Source organism: Tursiops truncatus, unplaced genomic scaffold, assembly GCF_011762595.2.
Source record: "Tursiops truncatus isolate mTurTru1 unplaced genomic scaffold, mTurTru1.mat.Y mat_scaffold_737_arrow_ctg1, whole genome shotgun sequence".
In the NCBI taxonomy this organism is placed as follows: domain Eukaryota; kingdom Metazoa; phylum Chordata; class Mammalia; order Artiodactyla; family Delphinidae; genus Tursiops; species Tursiops truncatus.
Genome location: NW_022983392.1, coordinates 9029 through 32190, shown reverse-complemented (window position 1 = coordinate 32190; position 23162 = coordinate 9029). Strand labels below are relative to the sequence as shown.

Here is a 23162-nt window from a genome sequence, read left to right as displayed (position 1 = left end):
AGCATGGTATTTTGAATATCCTTTCCACAGCATAGGTAATGGGCCATCCTGAAACTCTGGTGAGATGCTTATCATTTTCAGATTTTGGAGTGGCAGTGGTGTAATTCAATTACACCTTGAATTATCACTAGAAACATGAATTCAGCCAAATAAAAACAGTGCCTCTGCCTACTGAGGTTGTCAATTTCCATCTCAACAAAAGTGAATATTTCTCCTTTCGATTAAAATCAAGAAAATCCCCTCTGTCCAGGATGCAATAATGGGGTTCAAGAAAGAGGAAAACTGAAGCTATTCCCTCTTTACACCTGAACAGTGAATTCATTCTGATATCAAATATTTTTTATGATTCTGTTATGACCAGGTGCTTTATTGTGTTTAGAGATCAAGTTACTGTTCATACTTGGTAAGTAAGAAAAATCCATGTTTTAGGACTCTGAATAGTAACTTTATATATTGTGTATATATATATATATATATATATATATATATATATATAAATATATATATATTATATGTAATATACATTCCACCTATTCAACAAAATTGTACTTTTCATCATCTCTTATGAATGATGAACTAATTCACTCTTTGGAAAGGGAATATAGGGAATTAAATTCTCCATATACTTTTTATAAAAGACCATGGAAACCAAATTCTCAACTGGGAGCAAACTTAGGTTTTGCTATGAAGGGTTATGCTTGCCTGGCCTTAGAGTGATAGGCCATGAACTCAAGGTGGAGTATTTTTCCCCTAAGTTACTTTCATTGATGCCACCCTGAAAAAATTTGGAGGGAGTATTTTTTTTTTCCATTCCTACCTAGCCACCCTCTACCCTGGAGGGAGTATTTTTTGAAATAGCTTTATCTCAGTAACGCTTTAAAAATGCTTCAGGGTATGGGAAACATAACTGTCAAAATGTTCGAGCAACTCTTGTTGATTTAAGTGTCATTTGTCAGGAGCAATACAGGAAGGAGCTGGGTACAAAAGACAAAAGGCTATTTCATGTATTGTTTTTGGCTTATTGTACAAAACTGAGAATGTCTCATACACTCACACAGCCAAGGTCCCCTACTTTTGTCTCCTTCTAGTAAAAATAAAAGAGAGCTAGTTTCTCAATAGCAGCGTTCTATCCTTAAGTGATATTCTAATGGTCTCTGGAGCAGAGAATAATTCCGTGGCAGGTCTGACCTCCAGTCACCGGGTTCTCTGTAACTTAATCTTTCATGGCCAATGACTATAATAATTATTTCCATTTGCATTTAGCACCTCAAAATTAAAAGCATTCCATGGACAACAAAATACGAAGTGATCTCATGAAGTGTTTTAGTATGGATAAAATAATAAACTATAAAAGTACAAATCATCAGTAAAGCTTTTTCTTTCCGGGGAACTATATTCAGAAATTAATGGAAGCATCTAAGGTGCGCATGTGTGTTTTTTCACCCATGATGTGTGTGTTTGTGTGTGTGTGTGTGTGTGTGTGTGTGTGTGTGTGCATTCCACTGCTACAGGAGACATGCAAAATAATATCAGATTTGCTACTATATGAAGTTCTGCTTTCTCCCAAGAACTGTGTGCTCGCAGGGTTCGTTCAGTAAGGTGAGTGCTCTACCACCACATCACAGTCATATCTCATCACCTTCAGCAGGAATAACTTACACTTTCACCTTACATGCTGGTGTATTAAATTAGTATTACTCATCAGAACTTGCTTATTAATAAAACAAGCTGAATTAGCCACTGGAGAATCATATTTGGAAATTCAATGACAATTTTACATTTTTAATAAAGGCTCAGAAATATTATTGCAAAGCAGGTGGTACAGAAAACTGTGGTCAAATTTGACATTCATTAATAATAGAAGTGTGGAACGTGACAGGTGAAAATTGATATTGATTTCTTTCGTCTAATATTTGGAAGAGTTCTAAAAGGTAAATAAAATGAGATAACAAGACATATCAAGTCTCACTGATTTCTTTGATCAACTCCTCCCTACATATCACTCCTTCGCCTGCCATGTTTTGAACAATTCAATGCCCATAGTCTTTCCATTTCAGTGCATTATAAAACACACTCAAGCTGGGTTTCAATCGTATTAGACTGAAAGCTGAACTTTTTATGAAGGATTATTTAAAACAAAATGTGTCTTGAGCCCAACAGCCCTTGAAAACAAACAATCCTGGGAGTTCAGTACGGAAATGTCAACACTCTGGAGAACTCTTAGATTCAGAAAATTCAGTAATCCTATTTGATGTATGTTAACCGTATCAATATTAACAAACTTCTGCTTGAGTTCAACACTGATTTGAGAGCTGAGTTACTACTGGTCTTGTATTTTAACTAGTTGTGAAAGGACTGAGAGAGTTGTTCTTGGGTTGAACTTGACCTGCCTCTGGGAATGCTCTCTTTTCTATCCGTCTTGAAAAGCTGTATAGAAGTGCATTTCTCTGCCTTCCTTCTTCCCATCTTCACCCCTTGGGAAAACAAAAGATGCTCAAATATAGATGTGAACACTGCAGATGCTCTGTTTGGCAATGGTGTCTTTCAGCTTCCCAATAAAATTTATATTGCTGACCACCCATATGACTGAAAAGTGACTCATTTTACTGACAGATATCGGGCTTGAGATGCCAAAAGAAACAGGTCATTTCAAATTTCCTTTTTAATTTTAAGTCATAGCTTTTTGTTGCAACACTAGTTGTTCAAAAGTTAGATCATGAAGGTACCTTCTTATGACCTCCAAATAATTAATCAAAATGTTCTTCAATGGGCTATATAAAAAGCAAGCAGAATATTCCTAATTATCAATCTTTCTCTTGAGTCATATTGTTCTTGTAATTTCAAGGAAGAGAAACTCAGATGTAAAGTGTTACAATAGCCAAGCCTACCAGCACTGTTATCTAACCATTCAGCAATTTTCTCTGCCAAGTCACTCTGAACCTTAGACTACTGAAAATGTGTTTTAAATTAATTTTTAAGGTTTTCCTCTTTTGAGTTAAAAAGTGGTCTCAATTTTATAAGAAATTAAAGAAGAAACACAAAATAGAACATCTGAGATATTTCCATTAGGCATTATCTATATATAAACATATATATATATATAATTTTAATATCTATACATATATAAAGGCACTGGGATAAATCTCCATCTTCTGTGCCAGTGGGACATAGGTCCATTATCTTAGGAATAGGGAACTCCTTTCACAATGGAAGTGAGGATATTGGCTGGACCATCCTTCTTGAATATAATTCCATGTAGCCTCCATTTAAGGTCGTCTGGATCTTGGTTCCTTGTAGCAATCTACTACTCCAACAGTGTGTTGTTCATCAAGTTCAGGTCTTTCTGAAGCCAGGCTAGAAATACAAAGTAAGGTGGCTCACTAAGGTAACTGACCAAAAAGGAGGAAAAGAAGACGAGCAAAACAATTTCCCAGTTTCAGTTTTTCCCATATTCTCTGTGCTTGACAAGGGAAAAAATATTCGGGTCTGAGTTCCTCTCATTCTTAGCCATTGTTGGTTCAAATCTGAGGAAAAAAAAAAGGTAAAAACGAAAATATGGAGTCCAGAATTCCGTTAGCTCTCTTGCATGCAATATCACAACTTAAAAGGCCTTCCAAAATGGAGGGATAAACTTTTAAAAATATAGCCCAATCTTTTCAATCTAAACAAGTAAACACTAAAAATATATTTTAGAAATCCAGCAAACACACTAACCACAGTCAAAGCAAAGGAAGTCTTATGGCTTACCAAATGACAGTGGCTGTCTACAAGAGAGAGAAAGAGAATACTCCAAAATTCTATCTGACCTGGCAGAGCTCAGCACAGCTACTATTCTTCTTTCCTAAAATCAAGGCATAAAGAAATTGAATAAAACTTGCCAAAATGTCACCCGGTGCTTCCAAAAGCAGATTAAAGATGGGAGTATCCAGAAATCAGGATGAAGAAAACTACTTAGAGAAGTCCCTTCTCCTATCAGTGGGCCACCGGGTTTATCTGGGTAATAAAATGATAATAGGCCTTTCTGTCATCTTCTTTTTATAATTTATACATTTAAATTTCAGTTAACATTTTTAAAATATCCATCAGAATGACAGCCATTTCCAGAAGTATCAGCTTTTTTTAAATCCTCACCCTTTTACAAACGTGAAAATTTAGACTTTAAAATTGTCTAAGTTAAAATACAATTCTCAAGTAAACAGGGACCAGTTTCTGGACTTTTCCACCGATCTGTCTTTCCCTCTGCCAGTGGCTTTATATGCTAATAGATCCTATGTTAACATTACATTTTATTAACGTTAACATATATGTTTAAAATGTTTCATCTATCCTTTTGCACTAACTTTTTCAGGTGAATACTGAACTGACTTCTAGATATTTACTAAGTTTTGTGACTATTACAAATGGGATCTTTCCTTGTTTTTTATTGTTATTTATGGCTTATGGGAAAATAACTGACTTTTACATACTTAGACATAACTGATCATAATTCTGAACATGATCATTTCTAGTTCTTCCACTGATTCCTGCATTTTGAAAAAAACAGTCATTATCATCTGTGATTTTTGTTGTTTCCTTAGTAAAGGCTCTGGAACCAGCCCCCACCCATGACGCTCCTCGTGTTCTTATCCTGCCTGATCCCACTTCCCGCTGCACCTGACCCTAACCTGTCTGCACTGCTGTAAAACACTGTCTGTTCACATGGTGGTGATGGCAATAAAAACTCTTCATATCTGTAAAGTGCCAAGGGCTCTGCCTACTTTTTTTTTTTTTTTTTTTTTTTTTTTTTTTTTTTTTGCGGTACACGGGCCTCTCGCTGTTGTGGCCCCTCCCATTGCGGAGCACAGGCTCTGGACGCGCAGGCTCAGCCGCCATGGCTCACAGGCCCAGCCGCTCCGCAGCATGTGGGATCTTCCCGGACCAGGGCACGAACCCGTGTCCCCTGCATCGGCAGGCGGACTCTCAACCACTGCGCCACCAGGGAAGCCCTCTGCCTACTTTATTTTATCTTGGGGGTGTCACTAGACACATCACATGCTTCCCTCTCTTCCCTAAGGCCTGGACCCCACATGAAAGGGAGAAAAGGTGACCTCGTATCTGGATATGGATTTTGTCACTTCAAGAGCTTTATCACATTAAAATTAATATCTAATACATATTGAACACTTTGTAGGAACATCCTAGGTGCGTTCCATAAGAACCAGAAATAATATTGACAGCTAACCATTAAGGAAGTAATTAACCATTAAGGAATAACCATTAAGGCTGTTTTAAGTTTAGCACACCGGAAAATATAAGGGGTATAAATTCTAGTAGCATTTAAAAAAAGAAAGAGTTACTAATTCTAATACTAGTTTTTCCTTTTCGACCACTTTCCAAAATTATAGTTCTCCTTTTCTGTCTAGCAGCTATGCATGGCTCCTTCACCGATGGAGAAGTTATCCACTGGTACTGAGACAGAAATGATAAATATGCCATTTAAGCTACAGGTAATTTAGGAGGGTTTGATCTTCATTGGAATTTAAGATATTTTACTTAATAAAAGGTCTTCAATCTGCACTTCTGGGAAGCTAAATTAAAGCATCACACAACATTTTCAAAAACAGAAAAGCCATTTCATTTGACTACAAACTTAGTTTTAAGATGGCAGAAAGTACCTTGATAATTTTCTTTTAAAAAGGAAAGAAAAGCCATTAAAGAGAAATTCTTCCGAGAGAATTAAAACATGTTATATGCCTCTGACTTGGCACTCCTTCCATTCTGGAGACCTTTTTCGGTAACTGCTTTTATCACAGAATGATTTAAAGTAAAATAAATTGAAATTAGAGTAATTATTTCCCAATGAGTGGCTATTTCCATTTAAAACCAAAAGCCAACTAATTATTGCTTTTCCCATAAAATTAAATATGAAGTCTACATTATGTAATTATACACTTATTTCCCGCTTTGTGTATTCTAATTTCTTCCTCAGAAACCTAAGATGCCATCTTGCAGACTGCCCCCAGTGGCTACTATTTTGGCAGCAGCAAAGGTCAGCTTTAAACAGTTTGCATCTAAAGTGGCTTTAGATACCTTTGGATAGAAAGTACAGTCTAAGCACCGTCCAGACACTTAGATACCTAAAGGGCATCAAAGATAACAAACCAAAGTCCTGATATTCCCTCAAAAGCTGCTCCTCCCATCAGCTCCCTTTTTCTAAGTGATACCACCCAGTTGCACACATAATCATCAACGACTTGTCTCCTTGTTACTGTCTCCTTCATACCCCACATCTAATCTATCGGCAAGCCTTGTTAGCTACACCCTCAAAACACAACCTGAATTCAACCACTTTTCACTTGCTGCAAACTTCCAACCTAACCTAGGCCATAAACAGCCCTTATTTGGACCCCTGTGATAGTCTCCTAACTGGTCTCCCTGTTTGTCTTCTTTATCCCCCTCAAGTCTATTCTCTATACCAGGTCATCTTATTCAGATACTATTTGGATCATGCCTTGTCCCACTTCAAAACTCTCTACTCATTTAGAAGAATCCACATCTTTACTCTGGCCTTCAAGACTTTACAAGAGCAGACCCCTGGCTAGCTCCTTGACCTCATGTCATACCACACTCTTCTTCACTCAGTACTCTGGCCATGTTGGCCTCCTTGTTTTTCCTTAAATAATCCACCCACCTACATGCCTGCATACTCATTGCTTCCTTGTCCTGGAATGTGCTTACTCCAGTTCTTCCATGGCTTGCTCCTCTCTTCATTCAGGTCTCCGTTCAAATGCCACTTCTCCTGTGAAGCTGTCCCCTAACAAACCTATCCAATGGAGTCCTACCTGCTCTCCCTCACTCTCCTTACATTAATATATTTTTGCACTTCCTACTATCTAAAATTATATGACTTATCTGTTTACTCATTTCTATCTGAACTCCTTCACTAGACTGTAAGCTCCACGAGGGCAAGACTTTTGTCTGTTTTGTTCACTGCTTTATCCCTAGTGCCTAAACCCGTATCTGGCACACAGAAGATAGTAAAAAAATTACTTGTGAATCTGACAAATGAATAAAGAACTCCTGGAAAGAATTCAGAGGTTGCACAGGAAAGAAATAATGCTCTTCGTGGAAGCAGTCTTAGTATCTAGGTTCACCTCTATTCAGAGTTAAGAACAATTTACAAGTATAATTCACTTTAATTAGTACATTATCTGCTAAAAACATAAGGGAAGTGCAACACTAGACAAGTACAGTTGAAGCTTGAACAACATGGGTTTGAACCTCGTGGGTCCATTGACACACGGATATTTTTCAATAAATATGTACTATCATCCTACACGATCCAAGGTTGGTTGAATCCACAGATGCGGAACAACTGACTATAAACCTATTCCCAGATTTTCAACTGTGTAGGGGTCGGCACCCCTAGCCCCACGTTGTTCAAGGGCCAGCTGTATATGATGAGGAAAGTTAAACACATTAAGTTTTAAAAACTGTCAATACGTGAACAAATTCTTTTTGTTTTCCTATGTGTTTATCAATTTAAAAAAAGTGACCACATACCAATAAGTGGATTTTTTCTTATATCCAGAACGAGCAGAGTTCTGTTGGTTTCAAGGGCCTTTAGTAAAGTCTTTGCTCCTTCACTGGTGAGGCCACACTGCTGCAGGTCCAGTGCTTTCGATGAAAGACAAAAGGTCATTTGCAAAGTCTATACAGATTTAACATATAGACAGCTCCCATTTTCTCACGTGTGGAAGAGTCCTGCACAAGAGAAGTCATGGCAGGTTTGTAATTTTGGATATGGAAAAAAACAGAAATGTATACGCACACACATAATGCATAATCCAATTTAAAAACCTCTTCTTGGATGTGCAATGATAACCCTGCCTTTAGTCCCAATAAATCATCCAACATATTTTACAATTACAGAACTGAAGAATAACTGTATATAACCTATGAGCAAAAAGCATCACAAAATGAATCTCAGTTCATAATTAGCAAGGGCGGCAGTGGCATGTAAACCTCACAAGCAAAACCTGGTGGAGCTCAGAAATGCACTGCATTCTTTTGATCATGATCTTCAGCTCCAAATCACACATGAAACTAGTTAAAAGGGGAAAACAAAATAGAAGAAATGTAATAACTGTTAGTTTTAGAGGGAAAAGAACAAGTCTAAGAGGTTACAAATAATAACAAATTCAAACAATGTGTGAATAGAGAATACATACTAAAAACCTATCATGAAAGTATGATGGTCAAGAACTCTCCTCCATAAAAAGTCAGACAAAAACCAGAAAAACTGATCATGAATTCTAGTAGTTCTGGGGCTGAACAACCTACTCATTTAAACCAAAGGGATCATCACCAAAGCACAGGTATTAAAAAATATTACATGAAAGGAAACTATGATGAGTCTTTTTTTTTTTTTTTTTGCAGTACGCGGGCCTCTCACTGCTGTGGCCTCTCCCGTTGCGGAGCACAGGCTCCGGACGTGCAGACTCGGCGGCCATGGCTCACGGGCCTAGCCGCTCCGCGGCATGTGGGATCTTCCCGGACCGGGGCATGAACACGTGTCCCCTGCATCGGCAGGCGGACTCTCAACCATCGCACCTACAGGGAAGCCCAGTGAGTCTTTTTTTTTAAGTGTTGTATGGACCATCACATTAAAATAACTGGAGTCTTTCAACACCCCCATGACACATAGAAATAGCAAGTCAGACATATGGATCTGACAGGATATCATACAACCCTTACAAACTCTCACTACAGAAGAATGGACACAGGGTATAATTAACCAAAGAGCCAAATTAATACAAACAGCCAGTAAACCTCACCAGTAAATCAAATGAATACAAAATAAAACAAAATGTGGTTATTCTCCTATCAGATTAAGGCAAGATTCTGTACGAAAAGCCTTTAAATAATGTCTATACCTTTTTGCTCCAACAACTCTCTTTCTAAGAATTTAACCAAAAGAAATAGAGATATAAGTAAGTAAATATATCAGAGTACTATTTGTAACTGAAAAACTGGACACAGCGTATATCCAAGAATGGATAAGCTATGTGCACTGTGGCATATTCATACAATGGAATACTGAACAATCACAAAAATCATGCAGGAGATGCAAATTTAATGACTTGCTAAAATGCTTATACCAAATTAATTGAAAAATATTATAAAATTTGGAGTAATCCCACTTGCATAGAAAATGGAGAGGTACTCATTTTTGTAGTTTTACATTTTTTAACAAGTGCTACAAGCCAGTGTTTGTGAGAGGCAGGCTTCACATCTACTGTTGGGGTGGACTACAAACTGGCATAGCATTTCTGGGTGGTAATTTGGCCATGTGTATCGAAAGTCTTAAAAATATGTCACACTTTGTCATTTCACTTGTAGTACCTTATTCTACAGAAGTAATCCCGATGGATACAGAGATGTATATACAACGTATTCACATTGTTTCTGACAGGGAAAAGCAAACTGTCTAAATCTAAAGGCAAAGAATTGATTAAACTATGGGACATCAATATGACGCAATACTACATGATACATCATTAAGTGAAAAAAGCAGGAATATGAAATAGCAAGTATACTACTATTCTATTTTTGTAATACCTAAGTGTACAAATATATTTATAGGGAAGAAAAAGACTGAAAGTATATACACCAAAATGAACAGTGATTATATCTGGCTATTAAAATTATAAGTAATTGTTCTCTTGTTACTCTGTAACAATGAGCTGTTCAGCCATTCCTACTGCCATGCTTTGGACCACTTGCATCACCCCAAAGTGTCTCTCATGCCATTACCTATCACTCCGTGCACTTGCCAGCCCCTGACAACCAGGAACCCACTCTCTGACTCTGTGGATCTACCTGTTCTGGACGTTTCTCCTCAGTGGGGTCACACCCTGTGTGTCCTTCTGTGTCTGACTTCTCTCGCTGAGCATCATGTTCTCAGGATTCATCCATGTGGCAGTGCGTGTCAGGGTTTCACACCTTTGCGTGCAGAGGGAATGAGAAAAGAGAAAAGAAAAGAAAGGAACATTGCATGCAAGTATGGTGACAGCTGGTGATGAGAACCAGAGGGAAGGCTCTGGGACCGGTGGCGCCATGACCTGTGAGGGCCTGGGGCGCCTGCCAGTCTCCATGGAGGCTCAGCAACTCCCAGTCACTTCCCCAAGTGGGGGGCCGCCCTCTGAGTGTCTGGGCCCAGGACCCACTGCTCATTCAGTCTTCCTTCAGTCAGCCCTTTGTACTGAGAGAGATGTTCTCACAATCTACAATGGGGAGCACGGGGACAGTTTACTGAGCCGTTCAGCCATACCAACTGCCGTGGTTTGGACCACTTCCATCACCCTAAAAATGTCCCTCATGCCATTACCTATCACTCCGTCCCCTCGCCAGACCCTGACAACCAGGAACCCACTCTCTGACTATGTGGATCTACCTGTTCTGGACGTTTCTCTTCAGTGGGGTCAGACCCTGTGTGTCCGTCTGTGTCTGACTCGTCTCACCGACCATCGTGTCAGGGTGCATCCACGTGGCGTTGAGTGGCAGGGGTTTACATCTTTGCATGCAGAAGGACTGATAAAAGGAAAAAGAACAGGAAGGAACATTGCACGCAAGTCTGGTGAAAACTGGTAATGACAGCAAGAGGGAAGGCCCTGTGACCAGGGTGCAGGGCCCCGTGAGGCTCTGTGGTTGCTGCCAGTCTCCGTGGAGGTTCACAAACTCCAAGTCACTACCCCAGGTGGGGGCCGAAAAATGAGCGTCTTTACCGAAGACCCACTGCTCGTTCAGCCTTCCTGCGGTCAGCCCTTTGTCCTGAGAGCGATGCTCTCACAGGCCGCACGGAAGCGCGGGGGACAGTTTACTAAGCTGTGAAGCCATCACAACTGCCATGTTTTGGACCATTTACGTCACCCCAAAAATGACCCTCATGCCTTTAGCTATCATCCCGCCCCCACGGCAGCCCCTGACAAGGAGGGACTTACTCTCTGACTCTGTGGATCTACCTGCTCTGTACGTTTCTCCTCAGTGGAGTCAGACCCTGCGTGTCCTTTTTTTTCTGACGGCTCTCGCTGAGCATCGTGTCCTCAGGGTGCATACACGTGGCAGCAAGTGTCCAGGCATCACCCCTTAGCGTGCTGAGGGACAGAGAAAAGATAAAAAAAAAGAATGGAACATTGCATGCAAGTCTGCTGACAGCCGATGATGACAACGGGTGCCACGGACGGATTGGAAGAGGGCAATGGCAAAACCCAAGGGCCTTGGGACGTGTAAGAGAGGTTGTAGGGAGGAAGAGAGAAAGACATGCTATTCTCTGAAGCAATCATCGTAATCCAGGTGTAAAATAATAAATGGTAGACCCAGAGTAACGGCAACACAGATGGAAAGGTGGAGTATGAGAGACACTAGAAAGAAAAACTGTCAGGGCTTCACCATTGATTGGATACATTCATTTCTCCATTTAACACAGGTTATCAGTAACTGTGCCAGTCGCTGGGAACGAAGAGTAAGCAAAACAGTCATGATCTCTTCCTCACGGACCATGTGATAAACACCTATCTAAAAATGGATGTGAAATGTGATGAAGGCTATAAGCGAGAGGTACGTGGTGTTATGTGAGCTATGGTAGGGGAATGTGATGAGTTGAGTAGGTAAGGGGATACTTTCTTGACAAAGTGACACCTGAGAAGACATGAGAAGGATGAGGAGGCATCAATCAGTTGCAAACTAAACAGAAGGACATTTCATTCAGGGGGCAGCATGGGCAATGTGCCATTGTAAGTATGTAGGCCTGAAAGGAGGCCACTGTGGGCTGGAAGATTGAGAATGAAAGGAAGGAGGGGCAAGACGAGGCCGCAGAGATCATGCTCCATCCTGCCCAGGGGATGCCCTGCCCTGCGGACTAGCACACCCAGAGTGCCAGTGCACAGCCAGATGAGAAGCCTGCTCTAGAATGCAAGTCAACACTGCTTCTTTCACCAAGAAAGTATTGCCTGTTAAACTAAACAGCATATCTAGTGGACATATCATTTACATTCTGAAACAAGCTCCTTAACTTACGGAACAGCAACAGTTCTCAGGCGCCGGTCAGGAGCCTCCCGGCGTGTGTCCCAGGGACCCACCTGCCTGCGACCTTCAGCTGCCTGGCAGGAAGCTACGCGCCAACTCCTATGGCTATCTGTGCAGCGAGGTGTATTCCGCAGACACGTTCCGCACACACTTCAAGTCGGAGGGCGGACTCAGTGGCAAGGTGAGAGGCTGGCCTGCCGTGCAGACCAAGAAGGCGCTCTTTGTCCTGGGCCGAGATGCTCGTGCCACCTCCCTGGGCCTGCCGGGCTCTGAGGGCCCTGCCCTGGACCCCCTGCTCCCCTGCACTTTGTTCAGTCACAGCAGAGGTGGCCACACCCACACCCTCTGTGAGGTCAGTGTTCCACCCTCCTGCAGCCCTGCCCCCTCTCCGCAGGTTGCCATGAACTACAGAAGCTGCATCCTGAGGCCAGGGGGTTCCGAGGATGCCAAGGGCAGACATATGGCCTTAAATGAGTCGCAGAGGCCTTAAGTGGGCTTGTGTGGTTGGGCTCACCTCTTATGTTTCAGTGAACTTTGTGAGAAGACAGGGCCTGGGAGCTGCATCCTCACAGTTGGGCTCCACAGTAAGATGTGTGCGACACACCTCAAACTGACCCAAAACATGGAGCAATACCAGCCATCTAGAGGTCTAAAAGAGAGCCGCTGCAGCTAGCCCACAGGTCCAAGAAAAATAAATTCTTATTTATGTAACTGAGTTTTGGGGAGATTTGTTCCAAAGCATTATCACAGCAAGAGCTGACTAATAGAACATCCTCCAAATCACTGCTATGTACATGGCTGCCACCATGCCTACATATAAGGCAATTGTGTCCTCAAACTTTGAGAATTCTTGAATTCTTGGTGCCTCTCCAACACAATGTACATGACTAAACTTTCCCCAAATAGCTTCACTAATGTACCACAAAGATCTCCCTAAACTTTTATTAAATGTAATGCAAAGTTCTTTCTATTCATTTTTTGTTTCTACGTAGTTAAAATGACTTTTATCAATCTAAAAGGATGGAAAATTGGAACAAAACATTTTGTGGATAGTTGTTATCCACAAAGGAAAATCACAAACAAAACAGGCATTACACTGAGTGTAGAGCACTAATGCCCCTGGTGTCTGTAAATGCCAAGTGAACAACGGTTTGATCGCAGAAAGACTGAACGAACGGTGAGTCCTGTGCGCAGATGCTCAGCTGGCGCCCCGTACGTGGGGAAGTCACTGGGGCTTCCAGAGCCTCCACGGAGACTGGCAGCAGCCCCAGGTCCTCACAGTGAACGGCATCATGGGCCCCAAAGCCTCCCCTCTGGATCTACCTGTTCTTGACGTTTCTCCTCAGTGGGGTGAGACCGTATATGCCCTTCTGTGTCTGACTTGTCTCGCCGACCATCGTGTCCTCGGTGCATCCACGTGGCATCAAGTGTCAGGGGTTCACCTCTTTGCATGCAGAAGGACTGAGAAAAGAATAAAGAAAAGAGAAACATTGCGTGCAAGTCTGGTGACAACTGGTGATGGGAACCAGAGGGAAGGCACTGTGACCAGGGTCGCCGGGCCCTGTGAGGCCCTGGGGTTGTTGCCAGTTTCCTTGGAGGCTCACCAACTCCCAGTCACTACCCCAAGTGGGGGGCCGCCAAATGGGCGTCTTTTCCGGGGACCCACTGCTCGTTCAGTCTTCCTGTGGTCAGCCCTTCGTCCTGAGAGCGATGCTCTCACAGGCCGCATGGGAGCGCGGGGGACAGTTTACTAAGCTGTGAAGCCATCACAACTGCCATTTGTTCGACCATTTCCGTCACCCCGAAAATGTCCCTCACGCCCTTGGCTATTAATCCGTCTCCTAGGCAGCCCCTGACAACCAGGGACTTACTCTCTGCCTCTGTGGATCTACCTTTTCTGGACGTTTCTCCTCAGTGTGGTCAGACCCTGTGTGTCCTTCTGTGTCTGACTGGTCTCGCCAACCATCGTGTCCTCAGGGTGCATCCAGGTGGCAGCGAGTGTCAGGGGTTCACCCTTTTCATGCTGAGGAACGGAAAAACGATAAAAGAAAAGAATGGAACATTGCATGTAAGTCTGGTGACAGCTGGTGATGAGAACCAGAGGGAAGGCTCTGGGGCAGGGGGCGCCGTGCCCTGTGAGGCCCTGGGGCTGCTGCGACTCTCTGAGGAGGCTCAGCAACTCCCAGTCACTACCTCAAGTGGGGAGCCATCAACTGAGAGTCTGGGCCCAGGACCCACTGCACGTTCAGTCTTCCTGCAGTCAGCCCTTCATTCTGAGAGCTGTGTTCTCACAGGCTACAATGAGGAGCATGTGGACAGTTTACTGAGCTGTGTAGCCCTCCCTACTGCCATGCTTTGGATCACTTCATCACCCCCAAAATATCCCTCAGGCCCTTACCAATCACTGCATCCTCTCGCCAGCCCCTGACAACCAGGGACTTACTCTCTGCCTATGTGGATCTACCTGTTCTGTACGTTTCTCCTCAGTGGGGTCACACCCTGTGTGTCCTTCTGTGTCTGACTTCTCTCCCATAGCGTAGAAGTCTCAGGGTGCATCCAAGTGGCAGCGAGTGTCAGGGCTTCACCACTTTGCATGGCCTAGTGACGTAAAGCAGAGAAGATAAAAGAAAAGAACGTTGCATGCAAGTCTGTTGACAGCCGGTGATGAGAAACAGAGGGGAAGCTCTGGGGATGGGCGTGCCATGTTCTGTGAGGCCCTGGGGCTGCTGCCAGTCTCTGGGGAGGCTCAGAAAGCCACACTGACTTCCCCACGTGGGGGGTGCCAGCTGAGTGTCTGGGCCCAGAAGCCACTGCTCATTCAGTATTTGTGCGGTCAGCCCTTCTTCCTGAGAGCGATGCTCTCAAAGGCTGCACCAGTGTGTGGACAGTTTACGAAGCTGTGCAGCCATCACTACTGCCATGTTTTGGACCATTTACGTCACCCCAAAAATGTCCCTAACGCCCTTAGCTATCACTCCGTCCCCACGGCAGCCCCTGACAACGAGGGACTTACTCTCTGACTCTGTGGATCTACCTGCTCTGTACGTTTCTCCTCAGTGGAGTCAGACCCTGTGTGTCCTTTTGTTTCTGACGGCTCTCGCTGAGCATCGTGTCCTCAGGGTGCATACACGTGGCAGCAAGTGTCAGGGAATCACCCATTTGCGTGCTGAGGGACAGAGAAAAGATAAAAAAAAGAATGGAACATTGCATGCAAGTCTGGTGACAGCCGGTGATGACAATCAGCGGGAAAGCCCTTGGGCCGGGTGCGCCACGAGCTGTGAGGCCCTGGAGGTGCTGCCAGTCTCTATGGAGGCTCCGCAAGTACCAGTGACTTCCCCACGTGGGCAGCACCAGCTCAGGTTCTGGGCCCAGGACTCACTGCGCGTTCAGCCTTCCTGCAGTCAGCCCTTCATCCTGAGAGCGATGCTATCACAGGCTGCAACGGGGAGCACAGGGACAGTTTACTGAGCTGTGCAGCCATCTTTACTACCGTGCTTTGGATCACTTCTGTCACCCCAAAATGTACCTCACACCCTTAGCTATCACTCCGTCCCCTCGCCAGCCCCTGACAACCAGGAATCCACTGACTATGTGGATCTACCTGTTCTTGAAGATTCTCCTATGTGGTGTCACGCCCTGTGTGTCCTTGTGTGTCTGACTTCTCTCGCTCAGCATCCTGTTCTCAGGGTACATCCACATGGCAGCAAGTGTCAGGGTTTCACGCCTTTGCATGGCCCAGTGACGAAAGGAAGAAAAGAGAAGAGAAAGGACCATTGCATGCAAGTCTGCTGACAGCCGATGACGACAACGGGTGCCACTGACAGATTGGAAGAGGGCAATGGCAAAATCCAAGAGCCCTGGGACCTGTAAGAGAGGTTGTAGGGAGGAAGATAGGAAGACATGCTATTCTCTGAAGCAATCATCGTAATCCAGGTGTAAAATAATAAATGGTAGACCCAGAGTAACGGCAACACAGATGGAAGGGAAGAGTATGAGAGACACTAGAAGGAAAAACAGTTAGGGGTTCACCATTGATTGGATACATTCATTTCTCCATTTAACACAGGTTATCAGTAACTGTGCCAGTCACTGGAAACGAAGAGTAAGCAAAACAGTCATGATCTATTCCTCACAGACCATGTGATAAACACCTATCTAAAAATGGATGTGAAAAGTGATGAAGGCTATAAGCGAGAGGTACGTGGTGTTATGTGAGCTACGGTAGGGGGATGTGATGAGTTGAGTAGGTAAGGGGATACTTTCTTGACAAAGTGACACCTGAAAAGACATGAGAAGGATGAGGAGGCATCAATCAGTTGCAAACTAAACAGAAGGACACTTCATGCAAAGGGGCAGCCCGGGCGATGTGCCGTTGTAAGTATGCAGGCCTGAGAGGAGGCCACTGTGGGCAGGATGATTGAGAATGAAAGGAAGGAGCTGCAAGACGAGGCCGCAGAGATCACGCTCCACCCTGCCCAGGCGATGCCCTGCCCTGCGGACTAGCACACCCAGAGAGAGAGTACCGATGCACAGCCAGATGAGAAGCCTGCTCTAGAATGCAAGTCAACGCTAATTCTTTCACCAAGAAAGTCTTGCCTGGTAAACTAAACAGCGTACCGATAGAGTGGACACGTGATTTACATTCTGAAGCAGGCACCCCGCCTTAGGGAACGGCGACGGTTCTCAGGGGTGCCCGGCAGGAGCCGCTCCGCGCGTCTGTCCCAGGGACCCACCCTCCTGCAGCCCCGCCCGCCCCCCCTCCGCCGGTTGCCCTGGGCTACGGAAGCTGCATCCTGGGGCCAGGGGGCTCCCAGGAGGCCAAGGGAAGACACGATGGCCTTAAATGAGTCGCAGAGGCCTTACGTGGGCTTGTGTGGTTGGGTTCACCTCTTACGTTTCACCGAACTCTGCGAGAAGACAGGGACCTGCAGCCTCACAGTTGGGCTCCAAGGTAAGGTGTGCGGGACAGACCTCAAACTGACCCACGGCATGGAGCGACACCCGCCATCGAGAGGTCTACAAGAGAGCCGCTGCAGCTAGCCCACAGGTCCCAGAAAACTAGATGCCTCTTTATGTAAGTGAGTTTTGGGGAGATTTGTTGCAAAGCATTATCGCAGCAAGAGCTGACTAGTACAACGTTCTCCAAATCACTGCCACGTCCACGGCTGCCACCGTGCCTACGTGTAAGGCAACTGTGTCCTCGAACTTTGAGAACTCCTGAATTCTCGGTGCCTCTCCAACACAATGTACGTGGCTAAGGTGTCCCCAGATAACTTCACTAACGTACCACCGAGACCGCCCTAAGCTTTTATTGAACGTAATGCAACGCTCTTTCTATTCGTTCTCTGTTTCTACGTGGGTAAAATGCTTTCCGTCACTCTAAAAGGATGGAAAATCGGCACAAAACACGCTGTGGATAGTTGTTTTTCACAAAGGAAAATCACAAACGAAACAGGCATTTCGCCGGGTGTAGAGCACTAACGCCCCCTAGTGCCTCTCAATGCCAAGTGGACAGAGGCACTTCATTGAATATCGAATCCCAGCTCTCTCCGCTTGAGAGGGAGAGCAAGCCATTCTCAGGTGGAGGAGGGATGTTTTCAGCAGCTATCTGCAACATTCTGTGGACCTGGCCACTGTGTAGCTACAAAGAAACCTTTTGTCTGAGGAAACTAACTAAAGAAACTTGAAAGTGGAGGAAGAGAGAAAGAATGAGACAACACCCTCATCTCGGTGACTCATCCACTTATTCGTTCACTTACCAAATCAAATATCCACTACGCGTAGAGAGTCCTGGGCTGAAAACCCGCACAGAACACGGAGACGTACCCCCATTCGCAGGGAGGTTAGATACCAGAGAGGGAGACAAGATGTAGATTACCTTACGGCAGTTCCGCACATGTCCTGTTAAAGTGTTTGCAGCTTCAGGGGAGAGAAGGGATCCAGAAATCGCTTGGATTCTCAGTGAAGTCTTCCCAGAGAAGGAGGTGCAAAATAGGCGGACTGGAAGAAACAAAAAAATTAACCTCGTGGGTAGATATGAAACGGAGCAGAGGTTCACAGATATTTAGACCCCGTTCTTTCTTGAAACGTCTAGAAAGTGAAACTGAAGCCAAATTACGGAGGGCCTTGAGTGTCAGTCTTCGGAGCTTGGCCGTACGGGGTTGACAGCGGGTGCCACGGACGGCTCGGACGAGGGCAAGGGCATAACCCAAGAGCCCTGGGAGGTGTAGGAGAGGTCGCAGCGAGGGAGATAGAAAGGCATGCGATTCTCCGGAGCAGTCACCGTAACCCAGGCGTAAACTCATAAACGCTAGACGCCGAGTAAGGGCGACACAGATGGCAGGGAGGAGTACGAGGGACACTAGAAAGGAAAACGCTCAGGGCTTCACCAGGGATTGGGTGCATTCCTTTCTCCCTCTAACAGAGGTTATCAGTAACCGGGCTAGTCGCTGGGAATCAAGAGTAAGCAAACCAGGCGTGATCTCTTCTTCCTCACGGACCACGGGGTAAACTTACCTACCTGAAACTGGATGGGAAAGGCGATGACGGCCATAAGCGAGAGGTGCGTGGTGTCACGTGAGCTACGGTAGGGGGACGTGATGAGCTGAGTAGGTAAGGGGACGCTATCTTGACCAAGTGACACCTGAGAAGAGATGAGAAGGGTGAGGCGGCATCAGTCAGCTGCAAACTAAACAGAGGGACACTGCCTGCAGAGGGGCAGCACGGGCAATGCGCCGTTGTAAGTATGCAGGCCTGAGAGGAGGCCACTGTGGGCAGGATGACTGAGAATGAAAGGAAGGAGCTGCAAGACGAGGCCGCAGAGATCACGCTCCACCCTGCCCAGGCGATGCCCTGCCCTGCGGACTAGCACACCCAGAGAGAGAGTACCGGTGCACAGCCAGCCGAGAAGCCTGCTCGAGAATGCAAGGCAAGGCTGCTTCTTTCACCAAGAAAGTCTTGCCTGGTAAACTAAACGGCGTATCGATGGAGCGGACACGTGATTTTACATTCTGAAGCAGGCGCCCCGCCTTACGGAATGGCGACGGTTCTCAGGGGGGCCGGGCAGGAGCCGCCCCGCGCGTCCGTCCCAGGGACCCACCCGCCTGCGGGACCTCCGGCCGCCTCGCAGGAAGCTACGACGCCCAGTCCCGTGGCTACGTGTGCAGCGAGGTGTACTCCGCGGACGCGTGCCACACACACTTCAAGTGGGAGGGCGGCCTGAGTGGCAAGGCGAGAGGCCGGCCTGCCGCGCGTACCCAGAAGGCGCTCTTCGGCCTGGGCCTAGGTGCTTGCGCCGCCCCCCTGGGCCTACCGGGCTCTGAGGGCCCTGCCCTGGACCCCCTGCCCCCCTGCCCTTGGTTCAGTCACAGCAGAGGTGGCCACACCCACACCCTCTGTGACCTAGGCGTTCCACCCTCCTGCAGCCCCGCCCGCCCCCCCTCCGCCGGTTGCCCTGGGCTACGGAAGCTGCATCCTGGGGCCAGGGGGTTCCCAGGAGGCCAAGGGAAGACACGAGGGCCTTAAATGAGTCGCAGAGGCCTTACGTGGGCTTGTGTGGTTGGGTTCACCTCTTACGTTTCACCGAACTCTGCGAGAAGACAGGGACCTGTAGCCTCACAGTTGGGCTCCACGGTAAGGTGTGCGGGACAGACCTCAAACTGACCCACGGCATGGAGCGACACCCGCCATCGAGAGGTCTACAAGAGAGCCGCTGCAGCTAGCCCACAGGTCCCAGAAAACTAGATGCCTCTTTATGTAAGTGAGTTTTGGGGAGATTTGTTGCAAAGCATTATCGCAGCAAGAGCTGACTAGTACAACGTTCTCCAAATCACTGCCACGTCCACGGCTGCCACCGTGCCTACGTGTAAGGCAACTGTGTCCTCGAACTTTGAGAACTCCTGAATTCTCGGTGCCTCTCCAACACAATGTACGTGGCTAAGGTGTCCCCAGATAACTTCACTAACGTACCACCGAGACCGCCCTAAGCTTTTATTGAAACGTAATGCAACGCTCTTTCTATTCGTTCTCTGTTTCTACGTGGGTAAAATGCTTTCCGTCACTCTAAAAGGATGGAAAATCGGCACAAAACACTCTGTGGATAGTTGTTTTTCACAAAGGAAAATCACAAACGAAACAGGCATTTCGCCGGGTGTAGAGCACTAACGCCCCCTAGTGCCCTCTCAATGCCAAGTGGACAGAGGCACTTCATTAAATATCGAATCCCAGCTCTCTCCGCTTGAGAGGGAGAGCAAGCCATTCTCAGGTGGAGGAGGGATGTTTTCAGCAGCTATCTGCAACATTCTGTGGACCTGGCCACTGTGTAGCTACAAAGAAACCTTTTGTCTGAGGAAACTAACTAAAGAAACTTGAAAGTGGAGGAAGAGAGAAAGAATGAGACAACACCCTCATCTCGGTGACTCATCCACTTATTCGTTCACTTACCAAATCAAATATCCACTACGCGTAGAGAGTCCTGGGCTGAAAAACCCGCACAGAACACGGAGACGTACCCCCATTCGCAGGGAGGTTAGATACCAGAGAGGGAGACAAGATGTAGATTACCTTACGGCAGTTCCGCACATGTCCTGTTAAAGTGTTTGCAGCTTCAGGGGAGAGAAGGGATCCAGAAATCGCTTGGATTCTCAGTGAAGTCTTCCCAGAGAAGGAGGTGCAAAATAGGCGGACTGGAAGAAACAAAAAAATTAACCTCGTGGGTAGATATGAAACGGAGCAGAGGTTCACAGATATTTAGACCCCGTTCTTTCTTGAAACGTCTAGAAAGTGAAACTGAAGCCAAATTACGGAGGGCCTTGAGTGTCAGTCTTCGGAGCTTGGCCGTACGGGGTTGACAGCGGGTGCCACGGACGGCTCGGACGAGGGCAAGGGCATAACCCAAGAGCCCTGGGAGGTGTAGGAGAGGTCGCAGCGAGGGAGATAGAAAGGCATGCGATTCTCCGGAGCAGTCACCGTAACCCAGGCGTAACTCATAAACGCTAGACCGCCGAGTAAGGGCGACACAGATGGCAGGGAGGAGTACGAGGGACACTAGAAAGGAAAACGCTCAGGGCTTCACCAGGGATTGGGTGCATTCCTTTCTCCCTCTAACAGAGGTTATCAGTAACCGGGCTAGTCGCTGGGAATCAAGAGTAAGCAAAACAGGCGTGATCTCTTCTTCCTCACGGACCACGGGGTAAACTTACCTACCTGAAACTGGATGGGAAAGGCGATGACGGCCATAAGCGAGAGGTGCGTGGTGTCACGTGAGCTACGGTAGGGGGACGTGATGAGCTGAGTAGGTAAGGGGACGCTTCTTGACCAAGTGACACCTGAGAAGAGATGAGAAGGGTGAGGCGGCATCAGTCAGCTGCAAACTAAACAGAGGGACACTGCCTGCAGAGGGGCAGCACGGGCAATGCGCCGTTGTAAGTATGCAGGCCTGAGAGGAGGCCACTGTGGGCAGGATGACTGAGAATGAAAGGAAGGAGCTGCAAGACGAGGCCGCAGAGATCACGCTCCACCCTGCCCAGGCGATGCCCTGCCCTGCGGACTAGCACACCCAGAGAGAGAGTACCGGTGCACAGCCAGCCGAGAAGCCTGCTCGAGAATGCAAGGCAAGGCTGCTTCTTTCACCAAGAAAGTCTTGCCTGGTAAACTAAACGGCGTATCGATGGAGCGGACACGTGATTTTACATTCTGAAGCAGGCGCCCCGCCTTACGGAACGGCGACGGTTCTCAGGGGGGCCGGGCAGGAGCCGCTCCGCGCGTCTGTCCCAGGGACCCACCCGCCTGCGGGACCTCCGGCCGCCTCGCAGGAAGCTACGACGCCCAGTCCCGTGGCTACCTGTGCAGCGAGGTGTACTCCGCGGACGCGTGCCACACACACTTCAAGTGGGAGGGCGGCCTGAGTGGCAAGGCGAGAGGCCGGCCTGCCGCGCGTACCAGAAGGCGCTCTTCGGCCTGGGCCTAGGTGCTTGCGCCGCCCCCCTGGGCCTACCGGGCTCTGAGGGCCCTGCCCTGGACCCCCTGCCCCCCTGCCCTTGGTTCAGTCACAGCAGAGGTGGCCACACCCACACCCTCTGTGACCTCGGCGTTCCACCCTCCTGCAGCCCCGCCCGCTCCCCCCTCCGCCGGTTGCCCTGGGCTATGGAAGCTGCATCCTGGGGCCAGGGGGTTCCCAGGAGGCCAAGGGAAGACACGATGGCCTTAAATGAGTCGCAGAGGCCTTACGTGGGCTTGTGTGGTTGGGTTCACCTCTTACGTTTCACCGAACTCTGCGAGAAGACAGGGACCTGCAGCCTCACAGTTGGGCTCCACGGTAAGGTGTGCGGGACAGACCTCAAACTGACCCACGGCATGGAGCGACACCCGCCATCGAGAGGTCTACAAGAGAGCCGCTGCAGCTAGCCCACAGGTCCCAGAAAACTAAGAAGCCTCTTTATGTAAGTGAGTTTTGGGGAGAATTGTTGCAAAGCATTATCGCAGCAAGAGCTGACTAATACAACGTTCTCCAAATCACTGCCATGTCCACGGCTGCCACCGTGCCTACGTGTAAGGCAACTGTGTCCTCGAACTTTGAGAACTCCTGAATTCTCGGTGCCTCTCCAACACAATGTACGTGGCTAAGGTGTCCCCAGATAACTTCACTAACGTACCACCGAGACCGCCCTAAGCTTTTATTGAACGTAATGCAACGCTCTTTCTATTCGTTCTCTGTTTCTACGTGGGTAAAATGCTTTCCGTCACTCTAAAAGGATGGAAAATCGCACAAAACACTCTGTGGATAGTTGTTTTTCACAAAGGAAAATCACAAACGAAACAGGCATTTCGCCGGGTGTAGAGCACTAACGCCCCCTAGTGCCTCTCAATGCCAAGTGGACAGAGGCACTTCATTAAATATCGAATCCCAGCTCTCTCCGCTTGAGAGGGAGAGCAAGCCATTCTCAGGTGGAGGAGGGATGTTTTCAGCAGCTATCTGCAACATTCTGTGGACCTGGCCACTGTGTAGCTACAAAGAAACCTTTTGTCTGAGGAAACTAACTAAAGAAACTTGAAAGTGGAGGAAGAGAGAAAGAATGAGGACAACACCCTCATCTCGG

At 46.8% G+C, this 23162-nt stretch overlaps 1 long non-coding RNA gene across 1 annotated transcript; it reads right to left on the bottom strand.

The window, feature by feature from the left end:
* Positions 1-715: 715 nt before the first annotated feature.
* LOC117310964 (uncharacterized) lies at positions 716-21360 on the bottom strand. The gene is made up of 16 exons (XR_012329627.1): positions 21271-21360; positions 20629-20750; positions 18587-18709; positions 17945-18066; positions 15668-15790; positions 15446-15502; positions 15101-15232; positions 14531-14664; positions 13959-14089; positions 13390-13527; positions 11004-11135; positions 10436-10572; positions 9862-9984; positions 7543-7743; positions 3748-3841; positions 716-3354 (listed from the first exon to the last, which is right to left on the bottom strand). It is a non-coding gene; the product is annotated as an uncharacterized lncRNA (long non-coding RNA).
* Positions 21361-23162: the final 1802 nt, after the last annotated feature.